This window comes from Barbus barbus (genome assembly GCF_936440315.1).
Source record: "Barbus barbus genome assembly, chromosome: 39".
Classification (NCBI taxonomy): Eukaryota; Metazoa; Chordata; class Actinopteri; order Cypriniformes; family Cyprinidae; genus Barbus; species Barbus barbus.
In genome coordinates, this window is record NC_136717.1 from 922977 (window position 1) to 941870 (window position 18894).

Sequence of the window (18894 nt, forward strand, 5' to 3'; positions counted from 1 at the left end):
GGAGAAACCCCCCTGCTCTCCCCCCACTTACCATCATGAACAGCACCGTGACTGCAGTGGAGTCATTCAGATTCTTGGGCACCACCATCTCTCAGGACCTAAAGTGGGATATTCACATTGACTCCATTGTCAGGAAGGCCCAGCAGAGGCTGTACTTTCTTCGCCAGCTGAGGAAGTTCAACCTGCCACAGGACTTACTGAAACAGTTCTACTCTGCCATCATTGAATCCATCCTCTGCACCTCAATAACTGTCTGGTTCAGCTCAGCTACCAAATCTGACCTCAGAAGACTACGGAGGGTAGTCCGGACTGCTGAGCGAATCATTGGTACAACCCTCCCCACTCTCCAAGAACTGTACTTATCCAGAGTGAGCAAAAGGGCTGGTAAAATCACTCTGGACCCCTCACATCCAGCACACAACCTCTTTGAACTGTTACCATCTGGTCGACGCTACAGAGCTCTGAGCACCAGAACGACCAGACACAGGAACAGTTTCTTCCCTCAGTCAATACATCTCATGAACACTCAATAAATAAACGTAGAACACACAACTAATACATTATCCATTCACCACACTCACTTATTTTATTTTCTCATTTCTAATTTGCACATACTTCACCTGTACATACATAGTCGCCTATATTATATTATATATTATATATTGTGTATTATTTTTTTTTTTTTTTTTTTTTTTTTTTTGCTGCTTTGTACATTGGTTATTGGCTATTTCCTGTTATTTTGTTTCATTACCTGTGTCCTGTCCTGTTACTGTCTTTCTGTTGCACTGTGGAGCTTCTGTCACTACAACAAATTCCTTGTATGTGTAAACATACTTGGCCAATAAAGCTCATTCTGATTCTGATTCTGATTCTGATTCATTGGTGTGGACACTATTTATCTCTATAGCTATGGTTCTTGGTGTGGACACTATTTATCTCTATAGCTATGGTTCTTGGTGTGGACACTATCTCTATAGCTATGGTTCATTGGTGTGGACACTATTTATCTCTATGGTTCATTGGTGTGGACACTATTTATCTCTATAGCTATGGTTCTTGGTGTGGACACTATTTATCTCTATAGCTATGGTTCTTGGTGTGGACACTATCTCTATAGCTATGGTTCATTGGCGTGGACACTATTTATCTCTATAGCTATGGTTCATTGGCGTGGACACTATTTATCTCTATAGCTATGGTTCATTGGTGTGGACACTATTTATCTCTATAGCTATGGTTCATTGGTGTGGACACTATTTATCTCTATAGCTATGGTTCATTGGTGTGGACACTATTTATCTCTATAGCTATGGTTCATTGGTGTGGACACTATTTATCTCTATAGCTATGGTTCATTGGTGTGGACACTATTTATCTCTATAGCTATGGTTCTTGGTGTGGACACTATTTATCTCTATAGCTATGGTTCTTGGTGTGGACACTATCTCTATAGCTATGGTTCATTGGCGTGGACACTATTTATCTCTATAGCTATGGTTCATTGGTGTGGACACTATTTATCTCTATAGCTATGGTTCTTGGTGTGGACACTATTTATCTCTATGGTTCATTGGTGTGGACACTATTTATCTCTATAGCTATGGTTCTTGGTGTGGACACTATTTATCTCTATAGCTATGGTTCATTGGTGTGGACACTATTTATCTCTATAGCTATGGTTCTTGGTGTGGACACTATTTATCTCTATAGCTATGGTTCTTGGTGTGGACACTATTTATCTCTATAGCTATGGTTCATTGGTGTGGACACTATCTCTATAGCTATGGTTCATTGGTGTGGACACTATTTATCTCTATAGCTATGGTTCTTGGTGTGGACACTATTTATCTCTATAGCTATGGTTCATTGGTGTGGACACTATTTATCTCTATAGCTATGGTTCATTGGTGTGGACACTATTTATCTCTATAGCTATGGTTCATTGGTGTGGACACTATTTATCTCTATAGCTATGGTTCTTGGTGTGGACACTATTTATCTCTATAGCTATGGTTCATTGGTGTGGACACTATTTATCTCTATAGCTATGGTTCTTGGTGCGAACAGGCTTTAGGAGTACCACTCACTGGGTCTGCATTTACTGGATTAGCTTTGTTGGCTTTTTAAAGTGCCTAAGGACTCTGTTCATGGGCATCTATAATTAATCAATAAAAAATGCATTTAAGTATTAATATTTATTAAGTTTAACACTAATAGTTAAACATTCCTAATTTTTCTGTAATATTAATTAGATGCTGAAATTGTTATTTATTCAGTGATACTGTGGTGTAACAGAGAATTTGCATTTCACTGAATGACAAAACGTTTACTTCAGCTTATACTGCAGGCAATCAAATGGCCACCTGTATCGAACACTGAGCCTGACCAGTAAAGATGATCACAATATTTTACAGCCACTCCGGACCTAACACTTCTCGGGGAGAAGAATTGTAAAAAAAAAAAAAAATTTTTATTATTGTTGTCTTTGCGCACAAAAATTATTCTCGTAGTTTCGTAAAATTACGGCTGAACCCCTGATGTAACATGGGCTGTTTTAACAATGTCCTTTCTACGTTTCTGTGCCTTGATCCCTATGGAGGGCCAGAGAGCTCTCCGATTTCATAAAAAATATCTGAATTTGTGTGAAAATTAATGACACAATTTTCATTTTTGGGTGAATTAACCCTTTAATGTATATATCAGAGCATTCTCTGATGGGGCACGTAGTTGCACGAGCGTGCAATCTATCACACCCACAACGCCAGGGAACCCAAATTTAGCCCAAAACTCCTCTTTAACCCGATTTAGGCTAGAAGGCATCATTGGGAATTTAATGAATTTGTATGCATGTCGGACTAGGCTTGATGTTACTGCATGTATGTCCGAACTTAGGGTTGGGATATGCCTCCAGTTGAACTCAGGGGATGTTGGAATGACCCACTTGCCAAAAAATGTAGTGCAGCAGTTACTTTAACACCGCTGGGGAGTGCATATGGGCAGTATGCATTTGTCTATAGGTCATCTGCCAGGAGATGACCGAGGTTTGTAACTGGCTGGCAGGATAGGCATAGTCTCTGGCGACACTGCACCTTGGCTGGTGGACCCTCTGCCTCCTCCTCCCAGTTATTTGGCCTATCAGGTACTCCATTTGGCTGAACAATTCGAAAATAAATTACTGATCATATACACTGACATTAAACAAAGGAGTTCAACGAGTGATGTTTTGCTCAAATTACATGTTCAGTAGTCAGTCGTTTATCCGCGATGGATCCAGGCTTTGATATGGATTACTGGTTGTTGATAAACACCCTCAACCTGGCGAGTCAGTTTAAATACATTTGTCATTACTGCAAATAGGTAGGTTAAATCTGATACATGCAATGACTATCCATTATGACGTGGGCATTTTTATTTGTATGTACACAATAATAATCTTTTACATTTAAATGTTTCATATTTGGCATGTTTGTGTGCTGCTGTGTGTCCCTGTCTGTGTAATAAGCAGATAATACACATCTATATGTGTATACAAACACACACATATACACACACACACACAGAGAGACTAGAATATGTGTATATATATTATATATATATATAGAGAGAGAGAGAGAGAATATATATTTATTTTATAGTGACATGTTTTATAAAGTGATAGAAATGTTTATGAATGTGTTCAGCTATATATAAACCCAAGCATTAACTCTTGAAATAGAAATAGAGTGTGTTTCAATAAAGTTATTATATGTAAAAATGCAGTGCAGGTTTGAAATGTATTTGTATATGCCTCAATATATAGCCATACATGGCCCATGAATATCCTGAAGTATAGTTTACCATGTATGGAAATGTATTATTTAATATATTACATTATATTTTCCAATACATTCCCATATATTTTTTGTTTCATAAGGGAACACAGTCTATTTATTTATATTTGTTTGCATTCACTGTATTGTGGAGGAGTGTCTGCAGGCCGGTGATGAATGGAAGAGCTGCTGGGCACAGTTATCTGCAAGACCAAAAACGCTATATGATCAGCTTTCTTGCTTAATTGCTAATTTATTGATAATATTATGTAACAGTTGTTGCACTCATTATTGCTTTAAACATTTCCAATACATGGACTCTCAACACTAAATGTGACCCTGGACCACTAAACCAGTCATAAGGGTATTTGTTTTAAACTGAGATTTATACATGACCTGAAAGCTAAGAAGAAATAAACTTTCCATTGATTTTATCATGAATCCTGTCCGTGGTCTTCTGTCTGCTCGCCACCAGAGGTCGCCTTTGCATTATATTGACTCTCACACCGCACAGACTGTTACATGTCACCCTGGACTACATTTCCCATGTTCTAGGGCTGGGTAAAAAATATTGATTCTCCGATTTTAATCGATCTTCAGTTTAACGCAACGATATCGATTCGGGAAATCCCCGAATCGATTCTTAATGCGCGTGCTTCACATAAGAGGATATGAATATTCACCTCTCGTCCTGAAGGTGTCACCATCTATAGATATACTTACCTGGCAGGGGAGACACCATGATCAAGAAGGCGGTTCACCCAGAGCGAGGCTTGGCCACGGTGTGTGTGTTCACTGCTGTGTGTGTGTGTGTGTGTGTGTTCACTGCTGTGTGTGTGTGTGTGTGTGTGTGTGTGTGTGTGTGCACGTTGGATGGGTTAAATGCAGAGCACGAATTCCGAGTATGGGTCACCATACTTGGCTGAATGTCACTTCACTTATCTTTTGAATTGCTCCACAAAAAACAACAACTGTGTGCACCCTATTATTAATGTTGATGTGTATTTCAGTAATAAACTTAAGTAGGAGAGTTTCAGTTACCAGCATTTATATCAAAATATGGATCCCATGTCTGCAAAACTAACATTTTAAATGAAATATTGATAGCTAATCGATATCGAATCGAAATCGAATCGAAACCATAAAAATAAGAATCGAATCGAATCGCAGAATTGGTCACAGTTCCATTGCACTGATTGGACTCACCCGCAGCAGTAGTAACTTATATTATGAGAAATATTGAGAACTTAAGTGAATTCTGTACTTCTGTTGTTTGTGGTCTCCTTTCAAAATCTGATAAACATTGCTCTACACAGGGTGTGACCATTTGAGCACGGGAACCAAAAAAACCAAAAGGTCTTTTATGTTTTTACACAACATGTCTTTGTTATTTGGGTATATAAGGGAAATGACAAAACACTACTTTGCAATTCTGTAGCCAGAATAAGCCCGTAGTGTGGTGTGTCTCTACACTCCATACTATGTATTTTCTAAGGTCTGGTATGCATCCTTTACTCTCAGATTAATCTTTGAGAATTTGATTCAGACCTGCACGCTCAGACCAGCACCCTCAGACCAGCACGCTCAGACCAGCACGCTCAGACCAGCACCCTCAGACCTGCACGCTCAGACCAGCACCCTCAGACCTGCACGCTCAGACCTGCACGCTCAGACCAGCACCCTCAGACCAGCACGCTCAGACCTGCACGCTCAGACCAGCACCCTCAGACCTGCACGCTCAGACCTGCACGCTCAGACCTGCACGCTGAGACCAGCACCCTCAGACCTGCACGCTCAGACCAGCACCCTCAGACCAGCACGCTCAGACCTGCACGCTCAGACCAGCACGCTCAGACCTGCACGCTCAGACCAGCACCCTCAGACCAGCACGCTCAGACCTGCACGCTCAGACCAGCACCCTCAGACCTGCACGCTCAGACCAGCACCCTCAGACCAGCACGCTCAGACCTGCACGCTCAGACCAGCACCCTCAGACCTGCACGCTCAGACCTGCACGCTCAGACCAGCACGCTCAGACCAGCACGCTCAGACCAGCACGCTCAGACCAGCACCCTCAGACCTGCACGCTCAGACCAGCACGCTCAGACCAGCACCCTCAGACCAGCACGCTCAGACCAGCACCCTCAGACCTGCACGCTCAGACCTGCACGCTCAGACCAGCACCCTCAGACCAGCACGCTCAGACCAGCACGCTCAGACCAGCACCCTCAGACCTGCACGCTCAGACCTGCACGCTCAGACCTGCACGCTGAGACCTGCACGCTCAGACCAGCACGCTCAGACCAGCACGCTCAGACCTGCACGCTCAGACCAGCACGCTCAGACCTGCACGCTGAGACCAGCACCCTCAGACCTGCACGCTCAGACCAGCACCCTCAGACCAGCACGCTCAGACCTGCACGCTCAGACCAGCATGCTCAGACCTGCACGCTCAGACCAGCACCCTCAGACCAGCACGCTCAGACCAGCACGCTCAGACCAGCACGCTCAGACCTGCACGCTCAGACCAGCACCCTCAGACCTGCACGCTCAGACCTGCACCCTCAGACCAGCACGCTCAGACCTGCACGCTCAGACCAGCATGCTCAGACCTGCACGCTCAGACCAGCATGCTCAGACCTGCACGCTCAGACCAGCACCCTCAGACCAGCACGCTCAGACCAGCACGCTCAGACCAGCACGCTCAGACCTGCACGCTCAGACCAGCACGCTCAGACCTGCACGCTCAGACCAGCACGCTCAGACCTGCACGCTCAGACCAGCACGCTCAGACCTGCACGCTCAGACCAGCACCCTCAGACCTGAATTCAATTGCTGATAGATTGCAATTTACACTATTTTTCTACTGTAAAATATTATGCTATGACTGAATGCATTATTATATAAAATATTACACATACTAGGTTATGATTTAATGCATTAAGTCTGGTTTATTTTTATTAATTGTATTTGTAAATAGAAATTGTTCTGTTACTTAAATATTTAATATTTAATAATTTTCCTAATTATTAAGGATTTATCACATTCTATAGTATTGATTTATTGGATGAACATTAACTCTCTATTTACATACAATAAATTATAGTGCTCGGAGTCATTTTCTCACACCAAACTTTATTTTTGTATTCTTTTTCATGAGGTCCTCCAAGTCATCGAGCTGTAAACAATGCAGAGAAAAATGGTGAAAAAAATAATTGGGTTAATAATGTATATATTACATATTAAAAACATCAAATAAAATAAATGCTTTATATTCCTGTTGGGGAGATTTTTAATTTGTCGAGCAATTCTTCTGTCAAATTCCTCAACTTCACTAAAAGAAAAGATAAATGCTGTTGTCAGAAATGTTGTGTAACACAAAAATCCAACAGTTTTTGTACAAACAAAAATGTAAAACATACCTTGAGTAATAAATGGGGCCCTGGAGGAACACCTCTTCAGCCTCCTGCCAAGACAAGCAAAGGCCATGAATGATGTCCTGTACAAACAAACCATCTGGGAAAAAATACACAAGTCACACGCAAATTATTTAGACAACCCAACAGAGCTCATATTGTCAAATCTACACAGATTACTTGATATTTTGATGAAAATAAACTCAAGGCCGCATTTTATTCCAAAGATTTTATTTGTAATGATTACAGAACTTATTTCTAATTGTTACACTGATATTGTCTTGAGATTTGTAAAGCACAATAAAAAGAACGTGCAATATTATTTTTCTTACACATACTGCTACTACTAGTAGTATATGTAGTAGTAATATTACTATGAAATAATAGTAGTTAATACAGTAATACGTACAGTAGACCTACATAGTACTTAAATATGTTACAAATAATAATTTTATTATATATTTATTTTAAAATTTTTACTTTAACGTTTTTTATTTTGTTAGAAAACATATTAAGTATCCCAGAATGGTACAATAACACAGAAACTATTATAAGCTAATGCTATCTTTCGACACTAATTTTGATCAAATCAAACACGGACTAAGCTAGCAATAATAGGTTACGCACTACATGTTTGAAAATAACTGGGGAGAACAAAATTCTGGGCTTATTTTGTCTATCTAAACTATCATTAAATACTAAAATAGGTTATTCGTTTGTTGGTGTAATAAGATGTCACATTGATTTATGCCATAAAACCTGCTAATTTTCAGGAATCGCTTAAATAAAATTAATAACCTTACTCACATGTCCAATGTTGCTACTTGCTAGCAGTTTTATAATGTTGGAAATTTGTTTCCAGGCACTCCTCCAGCCTTGTTGACTGGATCTGCAGTAATGATCTCCCTCCTTGCAGGCGGTGGACTCAAGCAAAGCTGATTCAAACACTTGTGAGAGCTTCACAAGGAGTGGACTGAAGCTGGAGTCAGTGCATCAAGAGTCTCCACGCTCAGACGTCTTCAGGAAAAGAGCTACCAAGCCACTTCTGAACCAGAGACAACATCAGAAGCATCTTACCTGGGCTGTGGAGAAAAAGAACTCCTGTTGCTCAGTGGTCCAAAGTCCTCTTTACAGATAAATTTAAATGTTGCATTTCATTTGGAAATCAATGTCTAGAGGCTGGAGGAAGACTAGAGAGGCACAGAACCCAAGCTGCTTGAAGTCCAGTGTGAAGTTTCCACAGTCAGAGATGATTTGGGCTGCCATGTCATCTGCTGGTGTTGGTCCACTGTGTTTTATCAAGTCCAGAGTCAATGCAGCCGTCTACCAGGAAATTTTGGAGCACTTTATGCTTCCATCTGCTGACAAGCTTTATGGAGAAGCTGATTTCCTTTTCTAGCAGGACTTTAGCACCTGCCCACACTGACAAAAACACTTCCAAGTGCTTTGCTGACCATGATATTACTGTGCTTGATTGGCCAGCCAACATGCCTGACCTGAACCTCATATGGAATCTATGGGATATTTTCAAGAGAAAGATGAGAAACAGTCAATCCAACAATCCAGACGAGCAGAAGGCTCAATAGTGTCTCAGCAGAACCACAGACTGATCTCATGCCGTTCCTCACTGATGCTGGAGATTGTGCTAAAGGAGCCCCGACCAAGTATTGAGTGCATAAATTAATATACGTACTTTAAGGATCTTGAACTTTTCTGTTTGGCAAATCCTTTTTTTGATTGATCTTAGGAAATATTATAATATTTTGAGATACTTATTTTTGACTTTCATGAGCTGTAAGCTCTAATCATCAAAATTAAAACAGAAACACGTTTGAAGTGTTTTACTTTACATGCAATGAATCTAAAATATATGAAAGTTTCACTTTTTAAAATGTTACAAGAAAAAACTTTTTCACCATATTCTAATTTTCTGAGATGCACCTGTATGTACATGTGATTTTTTTTATTTGTAATAAATTAGCAAAGATTTCGAACAGACTTCTTTCACATTGTCATTATGGGGTATTGTTTTTAGAATTTTGGGGAAAATAATTTAATCCATTTTGGAATACGGCTGTAACGTAACAAAATGTGGAATAAGTGAAGCGCTGTGAATGCATTCTGGATGCACTGTTCAGGGGAAACCAGCGCCTGTGTGCTTCAGCTCCTTGAGATCTGGAGATCTTGAAAGAGGTTTGGGTTTTATTTTGATGGCCTATTCAGTCACTTTATAATCTTCTAATGTATACTAATGTTATTGTTGTTTTTCCTTCAGTCGGGTTAATAAAACTCAGTTCAATTGCTATTTATATCTGTTGTCTTTCTTGGTCACATTATGAAATACAGTGTTTATAGAAAATCTTACAGTGAATTTGAGTAAAAAACAACTATTTATATGTTAAGCTGTATTTGTTTCTTCAACTCCGTTACTCTAGTCTCAACCCCGTCACACCTACATTTTTATTAATAATTTTTTTTTAAGTTTATGAAAAAGTAACTTAATGTTTGTTGAACTCAGTCTGAAATGTTCAGAGCAATCATAAGAATATTGATTTTAGTTCAAATTCCAATTCTGAAGTTAACCCACTTCTTTGATAAAAAATAATGAGGATGCTGTCACAAAAAATTCAATTTCAGGCTTTAGTATAACAAAAGTGTGAGATTTCATATAACTTTTATATTAGCAAATACTGAATTAGTGTGAGGGACATCTGATTAATAGGAAAATGTTGATTGCATTACAAATACATTTTATGATCATATTTAGAGAGCTCCCATAGTGTCCAGATTAATAGTAGTGCCCATATCTAAAAATAATGACCAATAAAAATAGGGATTTGATGCCTGAGGTGGGAAAATATGTTTTCAGGAAGTTAAATATGTCATTAATGCTGTGGGATGTTTAGAAAATTAATATTTTTTGGTAAAAAAAAAAAAAAGTCCATATCGCACCGGTTTCATTATCTTTTCATTTGTAATGTGTTTCTGTGTGAATTTCTATAATTGAGACTTTTATTTTGCTTTGACGCTCTGACGTCACAAGGCTGCGCCGCGCTCCGTGCTGAAGAGAGTTTGTGTTTTTAAACCGCTTATTATATAGAAAACTATTAAATTCATAAACTATTATTGGATATAACCCCGTAATACTTTACCTGACGTTATAAATCATCACTTTGTGTGAGTTTAGCGCGTCTGCGGACGAGGAACAGTAAAGTTGTGTGGAGAATCACTTGATAGTAAACATGAGCTCGCTCCCTAGCTAGTAGTGAACATGAGCTCGCTCCCTAGCTAGTAGTGAACATGAGCTCTTGAACATGAGCTCGCTCCCTAGCTAGTAGTGAACATGAGCTCTCTCCCTAGCTAGTAGTGAACATGAGCTCGCTCCCTAGCTAGTAGTGAACATGAGCTCGCTCCCTAGCTAGTAGTGATGGAGAAACACAGCTCTTTAACAACTAAACAGACTCTGTTTCGACTGAATCAGGTCTAAACACTGAACAACACAAACCAGCAGAAAACAAACCCTGATTTCTTGTCTAATGAGAGTTAGTTTGTGTTAATTATTCTCATCTTAATCACGACCAAACACAGAAACATGGCGTTTATTAAAGAAGAGACTCAAGACTTCAGGATTGAAGAAGTTTTCAGTCTCAAACAAGAAGATTTCGAGGAACTAACAGGTTGGTTTTCAGTCTTATTCAACTGTTGTCTTGAGTTTATTATGATTGACAGGAAAGTCTAGTAGTGTGTGATCCTCAGTCGTTTAGTGTGTGATGCCCAGCTTTTCTTCTTCAACTGTTTACAAAGTCAGCAAGTTTGTTCAGAATTGAAGCCTTTAGAGCGAAATGTCAAACTCATTTTCACTGAGGACCACTTCAACATTACGGCTGCCGTCAATAAAGAGAAGGAAAACAGAAAGAATTGCTTAAGTTACTCATAAACACAAGTATCATCAAATAGAAGTCATAATGGTTTGTATGTGATTTTCATGAGATTCTGCCTATTTTCAGAACAGCACAGTAGGGTTGGACAATAATTCAATATCAATATAAATCACATTTCTTTCAGTAATGGTGATATGATTTTTAAACACATTTCCGATATACATTACCAGTGTTTCTCTTACACTTTGACTTGGTTGAATAAACATGAGCACTGCACGTTTCAGAATCAAACACGGCGCGGTGTTTCATATGAATGCAGGGCTCGACTCATTCTTCCCGCGGGTCACACTTGTGCGACTCACTTTCTTGGTCGCACGAGCACATCATTTGGTCGCAATTGTTTGTTTATTTGATACAACACTCGATTAATCAGTGCATGCTGATGGCTTTTATCATAGTTTATAGTTATATTGTAACGAAAGTGTTCAACATTCAACCCGTTCTTTTTCATCGGTATTATTTGTGATTTAAATTTTGCGAACAGGAATGACTTTTTTTGTTTTCACTTTCAAATTCGTGATCTTGGTGTCAGACTTTAAAAAGAAAAGATAATTGTCTGTTCTGCTTGTATCTATACACCTTTCATTTTTTAAGACTAAAACAAAAGATGGATTAATTATTTTTGTGAACAAATTTTTTTTTATTTGATTTAAAACGCAAACTCAAGTACATGAAAAAAAACCAAAAAACATATGAATACAAAAACAACAATGGTCTGCATGATTGTATGAGGAGAAAAGAGCACACAACTGAAGCAGAAACCACAGAATGATCAGTTAGGATCAGGGAGAATTACTTTCCACAAGAGATGTACAGCCAATTCTGTCAGCATTATCACCATTTCTGTCTAAAATTAAAATATTTATACTTCTTCAAGCAGTTAATCAAAACACCTTTAGTTTTATTGTTAGTCACAGTAAAAGAGACCACCTCGTAACATGTATTATTGCATCTATGAACATCATCCGTCCACAAACAAGCTTTCTGGATCACAGCAGTGCCAACCTTTTGTTTATGGGAGCCATTTAAACCATTGACATTAAACCATTGAACTGAACGAATGAAAGTTGCAAATGAAACTCAAGTCTGCCTTTAAAAATCCATTAACATAAAGAAAACCCACCCCATAAAACATTTACAGACTGGGGTAAAAACCCCAGGCTGCTGCCCTCCCCTGTCTTAGTCAGCGACCGTAACATGACAGCCAGTACCTTTCTTTAGAACATCGCCATTAGTCCTACGTCCGGTGAGTGCATTAGTTTCGCCGTGTTTCATGACGATCTTCAGAGGCTGGATACTGAAGAAAGCTCTGCAGACCTGCCTCTTTCAGTTCCTTCCATATTGCACTGAAATGGTGTCTTTCAGATATTTCTACACTGATGCAGGGTCATTGGAAAATAACTGATTTTAACATTTTAGCGTAGCTCCTCTTAGCCAATCAAACACTCTCTCCATCCACCGTGTCCTAACTACACACGATGCAACAGGATCCCACGAAACTCAGTTTGGCTGTCCACACTACACGCGACGTGACAATCGATCAAATATCACAGCCAATCAGAAGCGTGTGTGGGTGGGCTCTCCCTTGAAGCGCACTGCACTCGCAACAAAATGTATGTGTTTATGATCTTACTCATAAATATTAAACCTTTCTAACATGATTAAAAGTACATACTGAGTGACTGATACGTCTTTGTCATGGAATACGCATGTTGGTTCGCACTGATTCGCAGTTATAATTATCTTATTTTCAAGATCTGAGGTAAACTATCTGTTGTTGCTTTCACTATGGCAATAATGGTCACACAGAATGATATTCAAACTCACATTAGACATGTTTTTGAACGTACTTTGAATAAAGCACATAATCATTACCTGAGATTATCTACTTTCATTAGTTTGTATGTTGTTGTGGTTCCAGCCGCAATGTCGCAGAAATAGAAACCGTTTGTTAATTAGAAATTTCACGTGTTGCCATCGCGGTTAGTTAGGACAAATCCTCTGATTAACATGGAAAAGATACCTTTTATCGCGTGTCGCTTCGCGTTAGGACACGGTGTTAAGGTCAACCCTTGAGTATTCATTCAAGAGAGACTGTCATCAAAGTGGTAGGAGTTTCACAGACAGGAAAGACTGTGGAGTCATGTATAACTCTCATCTGAGAGAAGTCTTACATGTCATATCACTGTGGAAAGACTAGGAGAAACTAAGCAAATCTTGAGATTCACACTGGAGATAAACTTTTCACTTGCCCCCAGTGTGGGAAGAGTTTCAACGCTAAATAGTGATCGGGATGATATGCGCATTTGTCACAAACCTCTTCAATCGTTTGACATGCGCACACTGCATTAATATTCAGTTTCCCGCTGTTGTTGGAAACTGATTTGGCGACGACCAGCACATTAACTATTGTGCAGTGCTGCTTACTTTAGAAAGCAGTAAAAGTGCCCCTTCCCGTGATCAAAACCAGTCGTCTGTGGATGAGTCCCTTAAACAAGGACTGGTGGGACGCAGTCCTGCTCCACTTCACAGACGCTGAGTGAAAACAGAATTTTAGAATAACCAAAACTCATGACACTTTATTCACCAGAAGAGCAGCTCGTTCATACGTCATTACGCTATTTTTACGTCACTGCACATGCGCAGTTCTTTCCAGTTTCGGTTTTCAATCCGATCAAGTGTTTACATGTCCTCTCGTTCTGATTACAAAAGGAATAAACCACCCCTTACAATCCGATCGAAATTAATCAGATTTGGCCAATTCAATCCAATTGACGTGTTTACATGTGACTTTTTTATTCTGATTGTGCTTCTAGTCCTATTACGATCAGATTATTAGGGTCTATGTAAACGCAGCTAGTGTTAATTGTTTATTTAAAAATGGGATTTCACTTGTTACACCCAAAGTTTGGGACCAGCTTAAGCCTTGCAAAAAGAAAAAATGTTGCAATGGCCAGGGGAAAATGATAAACTTTTTTTTAAATATTTTGATTTGCCATACTATGGATTGTTGTGGAAATTCTGAATTAATAAAGTAATTAAATAATTGTGAAGACTGAGAATGAAAAATCAAAGCGTTTTGTCTTTGTCTTGCTTTAATTCTCTGCTTAGAATGATCTGGTTTACACACAGCTTGAGCAAAGAGATAACAGGCAGGCTCACCGATTTATACCATGCAAAATGTTACGTTGAAGGACAGAGAAGGACCCTAAGGCAATCATGTTACTCAGTGCACATCACCCCATATTCTGCTTATTTTTAGAACTGCTCGTTCTTGGTATTTTTCCATCCCAAAACCTGTTATGCACACAAACTTAATGAAAGAATTCAATGCCCTTATGGGCTACGTACTACCTTTATCATTGTATGTTTAATTACTAGCAAATGATTACACTCAACAGATGTATGTATTAGAGATCAATAAAAATAAAAAATTCCATAACAGGATATAAGAGTTGCAATCAGCAATATTCAACCCCCTCATCTCAAAAGACATTATGGTAATGTTGATGAACAATAAGTGACAGAAAAAACATCTAAGCAGCAAAGAGTTGAGTTACTTTGACAGCAGACGTTGACTTAACTTTGAAGTTCAACTGAAAAATGCAACGCAACACTAAGGATGGGACAAAAAAAAATCGATTCACCTAACTATCGCCATTTTTTTTATTTACGATTTTAAATAGGATTTTTTTTATACCCGACTCTATATTAATTCATATTAAATACATTGCTTTATTTTAGTCCTTGCTTATATACGAGGCGGAGGAAGGTTACCTCTTTTATTTCAGCAGACGGCGATGTGTTGTATCGGTGAGTATCAGTGTTTCTCAACTGGTGAAAAAGAGTGTATTTCCAAAGAAACGACAAAAACAACAAAACAACTTAATTCCCAAGTATTGTGATAGTATCGAATCTAGAGGTAGGTGTATCGTCCATATCCCTACTTAACACGTGCATGTGCAGTATTATCCAACCCCCAGCTTTAGTACTTTGTGGAGCCATCCTTTAGGTTTTATAACTTCTAACAAACGTTTTTCTTACACCTCGATCAGAATCTTTGTCCATTCTTCATGTGCAAAAGCCTCTAGCTTTGATGGCCTCTGTGCTGCAAATGCCTTCTTTAAATCCCACCAAAGATTTTCAATGGAATTTAAATCTGGTGACTGAGAAGGCCACTCCAGGACGTTCCAGGATCTCTTTCTCAACCAAGCTTTGGTTGCCTTGTAGGTCTTGTAGGCTTGGGATCAATGTCTTGCTGGAAATCTCAATGATCACCTTAATTTGTCAACAGAAAGCATCATGTTCCTTTTTAAAATGGCCAGGGGCCTGTTTCATAAAACAAGTTTAATAAGCCAGGCAGGCTTATTTCAGTAATTCTGACTTATTTTCTCTTGATTTGGTTTCCGAAAGCAAAATTACCATAACTCAAGCTCAGTCACTGTGGCAACATATGCTGAGAAACTAACCTGGTCAGGAGCAGGATAACTGTCAGGCTAAGCTGAGCTCCTCTAACTCTGACCAATAGGAACGCATCCATATTACCACTGACTCTCTCACATACAATTAGTTGACTTTATTATTAGTACAAACATAAAAGTATACAGAAAATACACCTTAAATAATCACATACATCAAAAAGGCTATAGTCAACTGTATTTAATGTATTGTGCCCAAAATGTAGACTAATGACCTTTTTTTTTAAAGATATATGAAAACATAACTGATTTTATGACAGCTGTAACTTTACAATCTAAAATTGCTCTTTAAAGCATTATGTGCTATGTGTGTCTCCTGCCTGACCTTTGTTAAACATTGTCTAGAACAGTGGTTCCCAAACCTGTCCTGGAGGCCCCCCTGCACATTTTGTATGTCTCCCTTATCTAACACACCTGATTCCATTCATCAGCTCGTTAGTAGAGACTGCAAGAACTAAATTGTGTCTGATTAGGGAGACATAGAAAATGTGCAGGGCTGGAAACAAAATCTCCTTCGTCTTCGTGCTCCTCGCTTCCACACAGTCGTTTGTGACAGAATACCGGACCACGAAAGATGATTTGAGCTGAGGACCAGCTGTGGTGTCTGCGGCAAGGTGGTCGGCCTTTGGAAAGGTATGTGGAGTAATTACTCAAGCTTTCCCATTGGGTGAGCTGGCAGGATGCTTTACTCTGTGTTTGTTTTCAGTTGGGTCTGGATGAGGAAACTATCCTGTCCAACTAGAGGACCAAACACACTGGATCATTGCTACACTCAATTCAAGGATGCCTACAAAGCCCGCTCACTACCGGCTTTTGGCAAATCGGACCATGCCACAATTTTTCTAACACCGGGATACAAACAAAGGCTCGTTCAGGAACCTCCGGTGCAGAGAGTAGTGACGCGCTGGTCCTCCCACTCAGAGGCTATGCTGCAGGCGGCGCTTGATGACGTCGACTGGGACATGTTCCGGGCGAGTTCTTCTGACGTCAGCGAGTTCACGGATGTAGCATTAAGCTTCGTAAACACGCTAACCGAGCAAGCTACAGAAACAATAACGATAAGGACATTCTCCAATCAGAAACCGTGGGTGGACAGAACAATACGTGCCGCGGTTAACACACGCACCGCCGCTTACAATGAGGCTCTTCTGACCGGGAATACGAGCGAGTACAAAGCATCGTGCTATGCTCTCCGACGCGCAGTAAGAGCCGCTAAACACAGATACAGAGAGAGAATTGAGTCTCATTTCCAGCTCAACGACTCTCGACGGATGTGGCAGGGACTGAGGACCATCTGTGACTTCGGAAACAAATCCTCCGCGGAGGTGAGAGCAGATCCGTTGCTGGCCGACGAGTTAAACATCTTCTACAGCCGCTTCGATGGCAACGGCGGCGACGCGTCAGGAAGCAGCAGGCAGAGCAGCGATGATCCTGTAATCACCGTGTCGGAGGATGAGGTTCGGAGGGCGCTAAAGAGAGTGAACGTCAGGAAAGCAGCCGGTCCTGATGGGATAACCGGCCGTGTTCTGAGGTCCTGCGCCGATCAGCTCGCTGGTTTGTTCACTTCCATTTTTAATGAGTCCCTTGCTACCTCCGTGGTTCCCACCTCATTCAAAAAATCCATCATTATCCCTGTGCCAAAGAACAATAAACCCTCTTGCCTGAATGACTATCGCCCAGTTGCCCTCACATCTATAGTCATGAAGGTTTTTGAGAGACTTGTAAAGAGCCACATCTGCTCCTCCATCCCTGATACTTTGGACCCTCTTCAGTTTGCCTATCGCCCAAATAGATCCACGGACGATGCCATTTCTCACGTTCTCCACTCTTCCCTCACACACTTGGACAGCAACAATGGGAATTATGTAAGGCTGCTATTCATTGACTATAGCTCAGCTTTCAACACTATAGTCCCCATCAAGCTGGCATCTAAACTCACTGACCTCGGCCTAAACTCCTCACTCTGTGACTGGATTCAAGACTTCCTCACCGGCAGACCTCAAGTGGTGAAAGTTGGCCAGTTCACCTCAAACTCCATCACTCTGAACATAGGAGCCCCACAGGGCTGTGTCCTGAGTCCCCTGCTCTACTCTCTCTACACGCATGACTGCGTGTCCTCTCACAGCTCCACATCCATTGTTAAATTCGCTGATGATACTGTGGTTCTGGGCCTCATCTCCAACAACGATGAGACCGCATACTTGGATGAGGTAGAGAGACTCACATCATGGTGCCAGGACAACTGTCTCTCACTGAATGTGGGGAAAACTAAAGAACTGATCATGGACTTTAGGAAGAGACAGCAGCAGCCCTACTCTCCTCTCAGGATCAGTGGGACCCCTGTGGAGAGGGTGAGTAGCTTCAAGTACCTCGGCGTAAACATCTCAGAGAACCTGACTTGGACTACACACATCCAATCACAGGTTAAGAAAGCCAGGCAAAGACTGTACCATCTGCGACAGCTGAGGAAATTCAGGGTCTCACCAGCAATCCTGAAAACTTTCTATTCAGGGACCATAGAAAGTGTATTGACTCAGTGCATCTCAGTGTGGTATGGAAACAGCTCCAATCAGGACTGCAAAGCACTACAGAGAGTTGTGCGCTTAGCTGAGCGCATCTCAGGGTCTGCTCTCCCCTCTCTGCAGGACATCTACCTCAAACGCTGCAAAAGTAGAGCTGTTAAAATCTTCAAGGACTCTAATCACCCTGGTAACCATCTATTCACTTTGCTTCCATCTGGTAAGCGCTTCCGTAGCCTGATGGCAAAAACTGAGAGACTTAGGAGGAGCTTCTTCCCCCAGGCCATCAGGCTCCTAAACTCTAAACTCTAACTCTGTGTCATAATATCACTTGACTCCATGTAATATCACCATATCAACAAGTTATTCATTCATAATTTTTCTCCATGTAAATATCATATATCAATAAGCTATTCATAATTTTTCTCTACCTCATATTGCTGCTATTCAAATACCCTGTACAACTTTTTGCACATTATTTTTTGCACATTCCTCTCATTACTATTTGTCAACAACATACTGACCTGCACATTTATATTTATATTTTTTATCCTATCTTATCTTATTTTATCTTATCTTTTATTTTATGTTTGTACTTCTTCTTAATATTTGTATACTTTATAATTGCACTGTCCTTGGAGCGGACCTGACCTACATTTCACTGCTGGTTATACTCTGTATAATTGTGTATGTGACGAATAAAAATCTTGAATCTTGAATCTTATTTAAAT